At 39.2% G+C, this 14,768-nt stretch overlaps 1 protein-coding gene across 6 annotated transcripts in view; it reads right to left on the minus strand.

Moving 5' to 3' along the window:
* Window positions 1-14,768, minus strand: part of PDE4D (phosphodiesterase 4D) — a 1,495,323-nt gene that overhangs the window by 720,420 nt on the left and 760,135 nt on the right. The window lies entirely within an intron of this gene.

The following is a 14,768-nucleotide window of genomic DNA, read 5'->3' on the forward strand; positions in this document are numbered from 1 at the left end:
ACAACAAGAAGCTGACGACCTTAACTTTCTAGGTGGCCCCTGGTATAAAGCCTGACTTTGATGTGTCTAAACAAGCATAAATACAAAACTCATGATGAGGTCTATTAGGATTGTAAAATCTTCTGAGAGGAAGCTGTGGAGAGGTGCCCTGCTTAGGAGATTTAAAAGCAGACAGATCAAAGCACGTGTCACTGAAAATCCTACTGGTTGTCCTGAGAAAGGGGTAAAATTGCAAATCCATTCAGTTGTATCCATTACTGTAATGACTTAGAATAGACTAGGATAACGAAAATGAAGGGTGAGTAGCGTAGGGTCATAATAATAGTAATCACAAGTCATGTGCCACTGATATTGAATTTTTCTTTTGTACAGCAAAGACAATTTTGTGGGTTTTTTTCTGAATAGCTATGGTAACAGGTTTTATTTTTGAGTGTCTGGTTTCCTGTCTATAGACCCACGCATCTGAGTAATATGCCTATCCCAAACATTCATAAGGATATTGAAGATGAGTCAAAAAACAAGATAGACATATGCCAAAGGGTTTCATGCTAAGAGTAAAATCTATTTACCCATTGAACTGACAAACTGAATTTTGGGCAGGTAAAAAAGCAATGCTGTCACATCATACTACATCTCATACTTTCGAGGTTAGAATTACATAGATACTGAAAGAAGAGGCTAGAAATTCGGCATGATGAGAAGGAAAGTCTAGAATAGAAGCGTTCTCTTTGCAGGATAAGGCACTCTCTAAAACTTGGAGTAACATGCAATTTCTGAAGGGAAAATCTTCTTGAGTGATGCTGATTACAATTCTGAGCTCTGTGGAACATTTAATTGACAGTGTATTTCTTATGGCGCTTCCCTTAAAATACAGTTCTCTTCAAACTGACGCTATGCCTCTTTTAAATGGGCCACCCTCTTTTAAATGGGCCACCCTATATATTCCGAACAAGCTTCTCCCAGTAAAGAATCATGTTGATGTAAATCTACATTGGCAAGAGCGTCATCAGAGTCAGCTGGGAGTGACAGGCATGTTCTAGCCAATTCTGGATGGTGTGTTGAAATACGATTCCCAGGCTACAAGAGCTAATGCACAAAAGCCTACCCACGTCTTCATGGGGGTGACGTGCTGAACAGCAAAAGCCATGGCTCCGTCAGAACATAAAACACATACCGGCAGCATTTCTGGAAGAGAAGCCAACCAATCAATCACAGCAAAAGCAACATAATCCTTACAGGTGAAAAGGTGCCAGGGCTCGCCCTTTCCCTTAGGGCAAAAAAAAAAAAAAAAAAGGTTTACACACATTGCTTTGCAGGTCAACCTCCTAAGACACAGAAGATTGTATTTCCTAATAACAGCCAGGTTCACCTAACATCCATTTGCAGGCAGGTAATACAAACCAACAATTCAAACTCCAAACAGAAAGCTATGTTCTACCCATTTTCATATTCGTTTTGTTTACAAGTATGATCGTGAAAACATCCCTGAACAAATGTTAAAATGCAGCACGGTCTTGCTCTCTTTAAAAACTAATTTATGCCTACACATAAAACCTATTTATTTAATAAAAGCAGTATCATTGTAACAACTATATGCATGAACCATTGTGGCAAGTACAACATATATTTTTTCAGAAATATTTTTTTCAGTTCTTCAATATCTATTTTTAACATCAGGCTTAAGAACAAGATTTTGTATCCAATGCAGGGGGAAAGAAAATGGTAATTTCATGTTAGAAAATCTGCCCTATGGCCATACATCTGGAAACTAGCGATTTCCCAATCGCCTTTCTGCATCTTTTGTCACACTTCTCATCCCTGGAGCATGAATGTATGGTAAAGAGATGGGAAGAACATGTCTTTACCAGACAGCAATGTTGGCAGACCTGGCCAGCCAGTTCTCATTGCCTCTCTCCTCCATTTCTATCAATGCACTGCAGCTGAATTAGGGTGCCTGGAATGAATTTTAAAAAGTAGACACAAGAGGGGCTTCCCTGGTGGCGCAGTGGTTGAGAATCCGCCTGCCGATGCAGGGGACACGGGTTCGTGCCCCGGTCCGGGAAGATCCCACATGCCGCGGAGCGGCTGGGCCCGTGAGCCATGGCTGCTGAGCCTGTGCGTCTGGAGCCTGTGCTCCGCAACGGGAAAGGCCACAACAGTGAGAGGCCCGCATACCACAAAAAAAAAAAAAAAAAAAAAATGTAGACACAAGAGACTGGCCATCCTAGCTCAAGAGTTGTACTTGTCTAACCGCATGGCCTCAAATGAGATCCTTGTCTTTGACACACAGGCATCACCACAAGAAGCCCAAGGCTGCCAGGTCATTGTTCATCACCAGACTCACATCCCCAGCTGGCTCTGTAAATCCCCTAGTCTGATTTATGTCCCCAGCCCTCCCCCAGTCACCCCTCCAAACTCTCCATTGTGAATTTGCACTTTCTTGCTCTGACACTAATGGCTGTCCATTGAGGATGCTGGTTTATTTCAGCTTTCTGATGTGGTGGCTACTTCCCCTCCATGTTTTTGTACCACCTCCTCTAAAGGAGAGGTAGGTCTCTTTCTCGCTTTCCTCTGCTGCTTCCAGAGAGAATCGTGACCATTTCTCAACTACCTTCCCTTTTACTACTCTCCTCTGAACCACCATTATATCTCACCTGGATTACTGCAACAGTCTAAATCGGTCTCCCTGTTTCCTCCTCTGCCCCACATCTGTATTTTCTACACAGGAGCCTAAATGATTTTTTCAAAACTTAAGACAGCCTGTGTTTCTCCCCGAGGCAGACACTCCCACTGTTAACACTTCTCCCTTCAAAACATCATAGTCATGACCAAGAAAAATCCCCAATCCTACTTTAGCCTCAAAACACTACATGAGCTGACTCCTTTCTATGTCTCGGACCTCATTTTCTATAACGTCCCCCTCCCTCAAACACACCAATCACATCATCCCTCAGACCTTTTGCACTTGTTACTTCTTCTGCCTGAAATGGTCTTCCCCGAGGGAATCAGTCACCTTCTTCAGACCTCTATTCAAAAGTCACCTTACAGACAATCCTCCCCAAAAAGGTATATAAAACTCTATCCCCTCACCCTGCTTTCTTCTTCTTTATTGTACTTGTTATTCTCTGACCTACTGGAATATTTATTTATACATTGTCTTCTTCTCTGTTAGAATATGTGCTCCATGGAGGCAGGACTTTGTCCTTTTTGCTCAGTGTTATATCCTCAGAAGAGTGACAGATACAGAGTAAACACTCAGAGATGATTGTTTGAATAGAGGAAAGGATAACAGGGTATTTAGCTCCTGATTCTTACCCTGGTAAGCCAGTCTTGAAATAGAGCCTCAATACCTTAAGAGTGAAATGGTTTCCTGTGTACAGTCCATCAGAACTGCTAGATGTGTTTTAAGCATTATATTCTCGTGCAATTTAATGAAAAGGCAGATACAGTCCTCACATAAATAAATGTCTCTGCTCTACGCATCGGAACACAAGTGCCACCAGTGGAATTAACACATCTCATTTGAATGGAAATAAAACCGTGTTTTCTGCTATTTCTGAAGGATTATCTTAGAAGGAGTAGAAGGCATAGCTAGCGGAAAGATGGTATACACTGGTCTAACTGAACTAAATCTCACATGCCAACCATAGAGTGTTCGGTGCATACACTCGTGGTTAAGCAAGCTTAGCATGGGGTAATAACTCAGAATGTCACTTCCTTTTATTTGGAGTAAAGCTGTTAAGAAAGATAAAATTGATTGTGTTTCACTTAAGCATATAAATCTGTGGGGTGTGGGGTGTGTGTGTGTGTGTGTGTGTGTGTGTGTGTGTGTGTGCAAGACAGAGAGAGAGAGAGAGAGAGAGAGAGAGAGAGAGAAAATGTTAGCTGACCTTTGAAACCTGATTCCAGCTTTCCTTTACAGTCGCTTTCCATAAAGATACTCCATGCTGTACCCAATCTCACTTAAACTCCATGCAATTCCCATATTGGTTCATGTTGTTCCTTTACTGAAAAGAACTTACTTCCTGTCCTTCATACTTCACTCCAGTTCTCTTCCTACTGAAATTCTCTATGCTTCGTGTTCATATCAAATTCTTTTCTAGGCCCCAATTTTCTCTTTGTAAAATGGGACAATTAAACATAAACCTAATTAAGTTGCCATGAATATTAAATAACATAAGCTAAGAAAAAGCTCAATATGGGCCTTCTTTGTGACTACTCTATCTCACACTCCATCTCAAGTCTTACATGAGTCCCATCATTAGAAACAATCTCTACTTTCCTATAAACTCCACCACTCTTTGTACTTAGTTATGGCAACGACTGCTTTATGGTTATTCGAGTAATCGTATTTTATCCCCATCTGATCACAATCCTTGAGAGCAAAGACAACAATGCCCCAATAGCATCACACACAGCAATTTTCATAGAGTACACACAGGAGGAGGTGAATGAAGCTTCTAGACATCAATGGGTTCAGATCACCCTCGGTGTTCCTCCATGACTCTTTTTACATGATATTTGAATAGTACTTTATTCTTTTCCAAAGGTCTTTTCATTAAGTATATCATTTGAATTTTTAAATACTTCCATGAAGTAAGGAATGAATTTGCAATAGTTCCATTTTATGGATGCACTTACTTGTGACCTGTGGAGTTTAAATGATACCCCTGGGATCTCACAGTGAGTGAGTAGCAGAGTTGGACCAGACAGTACATTTTGGGACCTCTTTCTGTATCACAAGACTATGCTAGGTGTTAGGAATATACTAGTGAATAAAGTGAAAGCTTATCCTCTAGATCAGTGGTTCTCGACCAGGGACAATTTTGCCCCCAGTGGACATTTGGCCATGTTTGGAGACATTCTGGATTTTTACTACAGGATGGGTGTGACTGACATCTAGTGCGCAGTGGCCAGGGATGCTCCTTACAGCCTACGTGTACAGGACAGCCCCGATGACAAAGCATTGCCTTGGCGCATCGAGGCTGAGGACCTCTGCTCTGGATTCAGCTCCAGGATGATTGACTGTGAAGAATCTGTAGGAAATAATACCAGAGAAGATTGTGGAGATGAGTTTGCAGCTGATGACAGAGACTTAGACACCAAGTTGAGGAGTATGAATTTTATCCTGTAGACCAGTGATTGGCAAAGTATGACCAGTAGACCAAATCCAGCTCTTAACTGGTTCCCCTCTCAGATCTGCTGTGGGTGAAGAGCTGGCTTCCTAGATGTGACTTGGGCAGTTGTACCAGGCCTCACTCTCAGAAGTGCCCTGTGTGGGACTGAATGCTCTGCTGTTGCCTTCATGAAATTCTTAATATCCTTTTGAAAGAGAGTTTCTGCATTTTCATTTCACACCGAACCCTGCAAGTTAGGTAGCCGGTCCCATGTGGGTGTTCTAGTCTGGAAGTAAATCCTCCATAAGATTACAGAGGTGTACAAAAATTGGGCTGCTAGCTTACCTCAGCTTTCACCTATTTGCACAGAGATCCTCACCGTTTTAAAAAGCCCATGACTATGCCCTTTGGAAGCAGAACTTAGAAACTGCCATTAGCAGGTATAGCAGTTTTCCACAGAGCAGTTCTATGCTTCTTTGCATCTCTGCAGCTACCAGATAGGAAATTAATAATTATAGAGTGATAAAAACAGGGTACCAACACCTGACTTTCATTTGGGTAATTGGAATCACCCAATCCAAGTTCAGTGCATTTACCTCCAACTAAGGGATTCAGACCCAAAGAACCCCTACAAAAACCTAGGTCCTTCTTCCAACAGTGGAAGTATCAGTGGTTCAGGACCACTGGGTTGATACATTAGAGAATCTGATGCACCAAGATGGTTTTAGGCATAAGGGATGTCATTTACTGAGTTTAAAATGTTGAATTAAATAATGAGAAAGTTATTTCCTTCCCAAATCCTTTCAGTCATTCTTATTACCTGAAGGAGAAGGACTTAATCGGTCTTTCACATCTCTACGTTACTTACTAACTGCCATTTTAAACAAAGAGAGAGCCGACCTCAGACTCAGACCCTCTAGCAGGTCATAGTATCCAGTTAAACTTGAATCTATTTAGCTTTTATTCATTGTATTTTTGTTCAATTATCTTCCATGTATGATAAATGACACTGGTTTCCAATTTATAGTACGGATATAAAGCTTCATTTTTAAACATACAGGTCTTTAAATAAAAATATAAATCAACTAAAAAAATTAAATACAACACTGTACAAATGACCCACAGATGTATGTTAAACTGGGAAGGTGATACAGGAATAAGTGCACCGTTAATGACACTGCTATTGCTATTGTAAGAGGGCTTTATTAAAGAAGCCTGGTTCTATTCAGAGGCGAGCCATATAGCATTCTGCCTTGTGGGTCAACTGCCTCCAATTCATATAAGATTTAGTTATTACTATCCATAAATCATACAGTGTTCTATTTGGCACACACTCAGTAGAAAGTCATAAAAAAAAATCACACTGCAAAGTAAAACAAATACTATAAATCTAAAGAAGGTAAACAGTAGAAATGATAATCCAAATAACCTTATTAGGCAGAAAGTTGCTTTATTCAAAAGGTCAACAATACTCACCATTTATAAGTATAAATGTGAAATCAGCTATATAAGACAATGAAAAAGAAACCCTAATAATAATATACAGAGGAAGCCACTTTATTTTAATGATAGTTAATTTGATCTATCAAATTATGAGATAGAGGGCTATCTCGTAAGACTAATGGAAAGGAGATCGGTTGGTTTGAAATCACTGCAAGGTAAAAATGCGTATGAACTATGGACAAAATATTTACATTAAAATAACCTGCTAGGGCTTCCCTGGTGGCGCAGTGGTTGGGAGTCCGCCTGCAGATGCAGGGGACACGGGTTTGTGCCCTGGTCCAGGAGGATCCCACATGCCTCGGAGAGGCTGGGCCCGTGAGCCATGGCCTCTGAGCCTGCACGTCTGGAGCCTGTGCTCCGCAACGGGAGAGGCCACAACAGTGAGAGGCCCGCATAGCGCAAAAATAAATAAATAAATAAATAACCTGCTAAATCTCTTGAAAATTTTTTTCTGTTATTCAATTTTACTTATTCTGAAGATGTACTTTGAAGAAGTGGTACTTTGTTTCTCTCAGTTCAAATTTCTCCAAATTTCATACCAAAAAACAAACAAAAACTGCACAGAGTGTTTTGGGGATTTTGTTTGTTTGTTTCAAATTTCTCCTCAAAATCTTGGCATTTCTTTTATGAGCGTAAGTCTTGTATTATAATTGAACCACTATGAATTCTAAGAGATAAGAATTAGTCATAAGAGTTTAACAAGCTAGTTATTCAGTAATTTACCAAGAATCATAAATACATTTACATATTTTTTCAGAAATACAACAGGCATAAATTATTTTCAAAGTATAAACTAAAAATTATTAAAATGCGTATATTTGACACCGTCATATACCAATTCATTCATGTATACTAGAGTCAAATCATACCCGCCTAGGTGTGTGTACACCCAGAACACACACTCATACACACAGAGCCGTGGTGACAAAGTCCAAACAAATGGTTAATCATTGCGTATGAAACTTCTTTCCACTATGGCAATCAAACACGACATCACCAGGACTTCTAGGCTGGAAGGCTATAGATCTCCCCAGGTGTTCAGCATAAGAGCCACAGCAATTGAGGGTATGTTTCTCAATTAAACAACAAGTATTCACTAAATATATATTATACAGGTGGCACTTGGCCCCTCACAATGGATACAAAGATTGATGTATGTGAGGGTTCCCATTTTTTAGGAACTTAGAGTCCAGCTGCACAGTCAAAACACACTCATGAAAAAGAAGACAGCATAAGACAGAAAGCGTTAAATAAATGGCAACACTGTGCTCTCAGAGTTCAAGGACAGATCTCACCAAATGAAGTAGGCAATTTGGCCCTGTATACATTTGCTCCTAAAAACCCAAGGTCGAGCCATTAATCCCAATGTTTTCACTTTCTTTCCTCTCATTAAACTTTATATTTTGTTTATGATACACTGGCCCAAAGAAAGCAATCTCAGAAATGCCCTTTTAAAGAAGACAGATAGCATGTACTTATGGTCTCAGAGATATTTCCATTCTGAAAGCAGGTATCTTGTTAAGTCAAAGAGACCTTTCCAAAATGGGGGGACTGGGCAGGAAAGCTGGCGGATGACTAAAAGGAGAGTGTTTTGAGGTCAGATGGGCTGTGGTCCTCCTGTCTGGCCACCCGGTCATTTGCAGTCAGCCTGTGAGTCTAGCCAGCTCTGGTTACCAAGCAGTTTGCTGCTCTGTTGCTTAGTGACTTGAGCCTGCAGACCATCATTTCCAGCTGGCTCTTCTGGAACCGAACCTTAATAGATTTCTGACTTAATCTTTTCTTTAGAGCTCAAGCCTTTCATGCCTTTCTCTCTGAATCATTGAAAATAAAATTATCTCTGATTGGTTTTGTCTTGATGCCAGTCTTAGTCTAAAACTACTCTAAAACAGAATGTTTTCTGTTGACCTTAAAACCTTCCTTCATCAAGGACATATATTTCTCCTCCACATACACATATTTTTGTCAAAAAAAAATATGTCTACATTCATACAAGCCACAGGTGTTAAACAAATAAACTGAGATTCAACACTAAGAAAGGGTCTGTTTCTACCCTTCTGTTAACTAACCACCATTCTGTGAAGTCATCTAATATTCACTGTTGCAGCTTTGATATACAAGCTGGGTAGGGAAATAAATGTGAATGTAATTCTTAGCCCAAAGGAAGGTAATGCTGAAAGAATACACGGTGGAGAGTTAGGCAAACCTGAGTTTAAGTTTTAAGTCAACTCACTTCATGGCTGCATAGCTGAATGATCTTGGTTATGTACCAATTTCTCTGGCCCTGGCATATGTATGTGTAAAATACAGCTAATAATACTTAAATTCAACCGTGTTTGTTTTGAAAGGTTAATGTACATAAAGTATCTGACATACAGCAGGAGCTAAATTATTATTGGCTATGTTATAATAAGTCTAAGATTATAAAGTTATTATGAACCTAAAGTTTTTAGTCCAAAATGAAATCAATTTGGTCTCATATCAACTCAAGATTTCATTTTGAAAATAAGTACTTCATTTGAAATAGCTAGACATTTATGTCCTTAAAATTGAACATGAAATGATTTTTTGTTGTTTTTTTATATATAGTAGAAGAGATCGGTGTGTTAAGATGGTATATAATTGAAGATACAGTAAAAGAAAATTTTAAATTTGAATTTTTATTATCATCTACAGATTTCCACATTTTCTACCCCAAATCATGGCTTCCAGATGGTGTCCTAGAGTGAATACCACCAATGCTTTCATTCTGAAGGTCCTGCAGCCTTTTTATGAGCCACAGAATTATTAAAGCACACTGTCCCCTGTTTTTACCCATGAGGCATACACCTCATTATCTTACAACAGCAAGTTGGAACTTCTTTTAAATTACTTATCTTAAATGTACTGTGGTTTGTTACCACTTTGTAAATTTAATTAGTCAGTTTCTTACTTGTAAATATCAAATGCCTCTATAGCCATATGACTTATGAATAAAAAGTCTACAATTCAAAAAGGTGGAGTAACTAAGGTCAAATATTAAGTGGCTGCAGAGGTGGAAATACATGGCTTCCACTATGCTAAACTCCTCACAGTTTAAAAACATGATTCTTTTCAAAAGCAAAAGCATTAAAAAACAACGACATAACTTTGCCACACTGGTGACAATAAAGCTTCTTCCTGAAACTGCTACTTGAAGAACAATTTTGGTAGCTTCCTGTCTAAGGAAAAAAAAAAAGTGCTGAAGCTCTGAAGCTCAATCAATTACCTAACCTCACAGGAGCTTGTTATTTATAAAGAAATTTATATAAAGAATAACTTTTAAAATTAAAGGTATGATTTAAGAATTATTTTCATGAACTTTGAGATTCAATTTTTTACTTTCTTCTCATTCAGCATTTCTACCAACTTTATAAAAAAGACTGTGCTTTTGCCTGGAAGTAGTTTTACCACTAGTATTGACAGAATTGACTTTGGCTGGTACAGATACACTTAATCCCTTTTCTCTTTAAGGTAAATGTCAAAGGTCACAAAGTACATATGAGTAATAAATTGCCATGCTATTTCATTGTTTTCTTCATTTTCCTCAGTAACTATTTGTCACATTTTTATTTTGTAATTTCTTAAATATCATAAAGGCAACTGACAAGTTTTTAAGATGAATATCTTCCTGGGGTCTTCTGATTTTAGGAAAGGCTAAGCATGCTTTTCAAAAGTCACAGACACCCTTAACTTGCAGTACCCCAAGATTCCTGTGGAAGACACACAGCCAATTACACCAGAGACACAGCTAAAGACTCAGCCAACTGGCTCTACCTAACCTGCTGGCATTACTTCCTGTTGTGCGTCCCAGAAAATTTTCCCCAGAAACTTCCTCCCCACCTCCTTGTATCACACTATAACCACAGCCCATCTCTGGGTTCCCAGCTCCTAGGAGAGCACCAGCAATGCCCTTCTCTCGGTATCCTCACCATAAGGGGCAGAGAGAAGATAACCTTAAAGTTAAGGCAGGCAAATGTAGGAGAGTTGGAGCAAAGAAGAAAGAGTCTCAAATACAACACCTAAATAATAGCTTTGAAAATCTACTTGGGTGTGTGTGGCGGTGTGTTTGTGTGTGACCTATAAATGCTCTAAGTGGCTGGATTTCTTCTTTATAGGTGATAAAGGGTTTCCGGAACCTTCTGTAACTTGAAGAAAATTTATAGTGTATTTCTCTCTTAAACTACAACCATGAAAGCAACTGTAGTTACTGAAGAAATTATGGCTCAAGAAAGCAACTGTTTACTTTTAAACATGAGCAATTTTCTATCCAATGCCCAGTAAAGAGAAATTTATAATGAACAAAAATGATAGCCCAAAACACTTACCTAGCTCCCTGAAAATCTTTAAGATTTTTGAAAAGTCTCCTGAAAAATGCCTTTCAAAAATTGACCTAAAGAAATTATTTTGTTGTTTAAGGACGTTACTAACTGCTGCTTCTACCTTTGGATATGTTGTAATTAAAAACACACATGCATACACAGAAATTTTAAAGATAAGACACGTGGTATTACCTGGATAGTATCTTGCCCAAAGAAATCCTATTGCCTAGTATCACTTACACACTCTAGAACACGTTCCTTCATTTGGTGCACAGAACCCAGTGTAAAGTAAGGAAAAAAAACTGAAAAATATAAAGATTTGCCTGACTGATTCTCCAGAAGTAAACTTAACACTGAAAGTTTTCTTCACCAGAAATTCCGCTGACGTTCATGTTGACATCAGAGGGAATTCCCTACTCTGATGAAAACAGTCTGGTCTATAATCAGTAGACTACAAAGTACTAGACATTAAGTAAACATGGTAAAACAAAGTGATGAGAAGCATGAATACAAGAGGGTCCTAATATAACACACAGCACCAGATCCAACACCAGTGTTCAATGAACATTAGCTAGGGATATAAGTATTACTAAAAACATTGTCCCATCCACAAACAACTGACAGGGTAACCATTTAAAAATGTAGACATGAGCCTAAAGATTCAGGCTGAGCAAGACTGGATTAATGGACACATAATAAAGAAAATATTAGCTTATATAATGACCCTCATTAAGTGTCTTTCCCTGTGCAAAACACTTTAACTTACACATAATTGTACCTAATAAAACCACAACACCAAGTGGATTAACTTACACATAATTGTACCTAATAAAACCACAACACCAAGTGGATACGATTACTATTCCCAGGAAATTGGGTAACAGAGAAACAAGCCTATGTTAAGCAACTTGTTCAAAAATCACACTAGTAAACGGGAAGTCAAAATTTAGACGTATGTAATCTGACTTCTCAGATGCTCTCTGTCCAAGAGTCACACAGCACCTGGAGTATTGTATCAATTCAGTAAAATACTCTTTAAATGGGTTTTGAAAATCCAAGTGAAGTCTGGTTAAGAACAACCAGAATCCACCTGATAACTATAGCATATAAATGTGAAATAACCTAGGGTGTTTAGTTAAGAAAAGAGAATAATTTTTAAAAAGCATGATAACACTGACATTACTGATTAATGGGTGTGCTAAGATGAATAGAGCGGGGTCCTGGCTTTCTGATGGATTATTCCAAGCCTCTTGCCTTAAGGTCTAAGTTATGGAAGATGGGAGGGATTCAAGCTGTGGGGTTTTCAAAGCAGATCCAGGAGGGCTTCCCTGGTGATGCAGTAGTTAAGAAACCACCTGTCAATGCAGGGGACTAGGGTTCGAGCCCTGGTCCAGGAAGATCCCACATGCCGCAGAGCAGCTAAGCCCATGCGCCACAACTACTGAAGCCCGTGCGCCTAGAGCCCGTGCCCTGCAACGAGAAGCCACTGCAAGGAGAAGCCCATGCACTGCAACGAAGAGTAGCCCCCACTCGCCGCAACTAGTGGAAGCACACGTGCAGCAACAAAGACCCAAAGCAGACAAAAAAATAAAAATAAAATGCAGATCCAGGAACCAAGGATGACAATTACAAGGAAGGAGATTTCAACTATGTAAGCAAGGACTTCTCAGTCACTAGACTTGTCAAAAAATAAAATTGCTCTGTATAATCCTCATCCAGGAGGTATGCAGAGATGTTAAAGGACCAGTCATCATAGGTGTTACTCTATGAATTTAACTATGGTATAGAGGGTGAACCAGTAGCTGTTACTGCATTGTGACTGACACGGGTGGGCTGGTCACCAGATGTTTTACCTTATTCCTGGCAATGTGGCTGAGATAGGTTACCCAGCCTCCTTTGCAGTTATATGTGGCTACAGGACTGAGTTCTATCTGGGGAATACTGGGATAAGTAATGTGTGCACTTCTAGACCTGCCTCATAAAAACTCACGAATGTCATCTTCTGTGCTCTTTCCCCGGATTCAGCTGAGCCTGGCAAACTTGGAAACCATGTGTTACCAATAGAAGAACCGCAAGATGGTAGAACCTGGGGTCCCTGAATTACCCCAGGGCAGGCTAGCTCCCCACAAGAAGCAGAAGCAAGAAATAAACATTTACTGTGTCAATCCACTAAGATTTGGAGAGTATGTTGTAGAGCAAAATGCTTACCTGAACTTAATCAGATGCCTTCCAATATGATTTTTTCTACTGTAGTGTAAATAATTTGAAATCAAGGAACAGCTCTTGTTCAACTTTGTGATCAGTAGGTACAAGCTAAACACTTTGGACTCAGTAGGTATTAAATATATGCATATCGAATGGAAAGGAATATCAAGTATAGGAACCAACATTCTGAGGCAGGAACACACATGGTGTGTATTAAATGGCTGATCATTTCATTTAGGAGGAGGGGAGGATTTGACTATGGTTGTGGTAGTAGCAGCAGTTTAGATAGCAAAATATATATACACATATATATAAGCAGCACAATTTGAAATAAATTTTTAAAATTCTGGATCATGCTTAGTCCAAGTAATGAAAGCACAGATGGAACAATATTTGTCGAAAGATGCCTGTGGATATTATGAACGTCTTGCGGCTTGTTGAACCAATAAGGAAAATATGAGGCACTCTTTCCAACTCCCTTGCTGGACGCTTTTTTAATCCACGAGGGATACTGTCTCCCCTTCGTTACTGAGAATTGGTATCATGATTTTTCTTTTTCATACCCATTGCTCTTTTGATGCCTCCCTCATCTGCTGGAGACCTGATACACCACAATGAAAGATCGGCAGAAATCGTGACCTTGGAGTTTCTCCAAACAGTATCAGAAAAGGAAGTGCCAGAAATTTCAGAAGAAAGCCTGTTTTCATGAGATTTCCTGCCTTCCTTACATCTCAACATGTCCAAATAGTTCTGATAACCGTCAGCTGAACTCGAGGTTGCTTCACTCAGATAGAAATCAAGTGTCTGAGCGGAGGCTTACTCATTTAGCAACAGGTACAATTTAGGAACTATAATTAAAAAGGCATCTCAACCAAAAGGGACATTGCATACCAAAATTCTGGCCCTGACCCTGTCTGAACTCCAGCCAGCTTTCCTGCTCTGGCATCTGATGCCCTGTCTCAAGCTGTCCCTCTCCTCAGAGCATCTCCTAGTGTTCATCTATGCCTTTCATTCACTGCTTATCTCTGACAAATTCTTTCAATAGTATCTTCCTCCGAGAGAAGTCATCCTTTTCCATCATTTCTTTAAGACTGTAAAAAATCAGTGTTTGTCTTACCCCTCTTACGAGCGTTATATCTAACTAAACTTAGAAATGCCACTTAGTTAAAATCTTGGGGAAAAATAAGAACACTTCCCTGATTAGAGATCTAGCTATTTAAAATGACAATTCTGAGGTCAGACATTTCTTTGGGTGGGTCATACCTTTTTTCCTTTGTTGCCTATTTTCATCTATGACATGAATGCATTCCTGGGTAGGGCCATGTGGCTTAAGTTTAGATTTTGATTCTATTTCTTCCTGCTTCTTTCCTAGAAGTCTTGATTCTGGTTTTGGGGGGATTTTTGTTTGTTCGTTTGCTTGTTTTGGTTCTAATTTGTTTTGCTTTTTCCATTCCTGGCATACTCTTTCGTGTTCTATGGAAAAGCTGTATAAAAATCATTCAGTCAGTTTCTCAACTAACATACTCGTTATTTTTTTCTGCTATACCTGTTTTCTTCATCATAATTAATATTCATTTTGCCAAAATGTGGAAGTAGTGCATAGAAC

Source organism: Kogia breviceps, chromosome 4 (genome assembly GCF_026419965.1).
Source record: "Kogia breviceps isolate mKogBre1 chromosome 4, mKogBre1 haplotype 1, whole genome shotgun sequence".
Lineage (NCBI taxonomy): Eukaryota > Metazoa > Chordata > Mammalia > Artiodactyla > Physeteridae > Kogia > Kogia breviceps.